Source organism: Vollenhovia emeryi, unplaced genomic scaffold (genome assembly GCF_000949405.1).
Source record: "Vollenhovia emeryi isolate VEMERY1.0 unplaced genomic scaffold, V.emery_V1.0 DF941140.1, whole genome shotgun sequence".
In the NCBI taxonomy this organism is placed as follows: Eukaryota; Metazoa; Arthropoda; class Insecta; order Hymenoptera; family Formicidae; genus Vollenhovia; species Vollenhovia emeryi.
Window position 1 is genome coordinate 1 of NW_011965226.1, and position 856 is coordinate 856.

General features: G+C 32.0%; 1 long non-coding RNA gene across 1 annotated transcript; it reads right to left on the bottom strand.

Moving 5' to 3' along the window:
* Nucleotides 1-78: 78 nt before the first annotated feature.
* Nucleotides 79-512, bottom strand: LOC105571138. The gene is made up of 3 exons (XR_001009618.1): nt 486-512; nt 293-429; nt 79-192 (listed from the first exon to the last, which is right to left on the bottom strand). It is a non-coding gene; the product is annotated as an uncharacterized LOC105571138 (long non-coding RNA).
* Nucleotides 513-856: the final 344 nt, after the last annotated feature.

Here is an 856-nt window from a genome sequence, read left to right on the forward strand (position 1 = left end):
GGACTTGGAACGTTGCATATAATGGTGTTAAAACATCATTTTCGCCAAAATGTGGACTTACCTCTTTCTTGCAGCAATGTCTTCAATTCTTTCCTGCTTTCAGACTTTCTTGAAACTCGACCTCTTATTATTTCCGGATGCTGTTTTAAAAAATGCAGCAGAATCTCCCGCTGCTTGTATGTGACATTCATACTAAAACAATTGTACGAATCAAATTATGGCTAATAATATAATATATATTATATAGAGTAATACGGTATAACATAATATAATTAATAGTATTAATACATACTTGCGATTTTGACAATCCACTCTTCAAGATATTTTGAGGTTACAGGACAGAAGTGAAGGTGGTTTCTATGAATTTTTCTGGTTATTTCATTTTTCCACTTTATACGTACGCGATCACTTTCAGCGTATATGTGAAAACTGGAAATATTCGCGTGAGATTACGAATTGTGGAAAGTGAAAAGTGAAAAACTCACCAATTCTTAGACGATCGCTACCCAGGAAGGTGTTGTACACTACGAATATGCTTCACAAGGTCGCATGATAAACAAGGAGTATTATATCTTTCTCATGATACAGGCAAAGGTCGGACTTTTGGGACAGACCTCGTATATCCTCTTATTATTACCGTATTGTTTGTATTCCAGGGTAAATATTTTTTAAGTTAAAAAAATTGTTCGTATAGTATATATGTTCAAATAGAAATTGGCTTATACAAAAGTTATATAAAAATATTTTGTAATTTTTACAGATGAGTGATGATCACAAATAAAGATTTGTATAATTTAAAAATACTAGTAACAATGTAAAAGTGTTGACATAGTGCCAAAGGAGTATAGTGGATAAT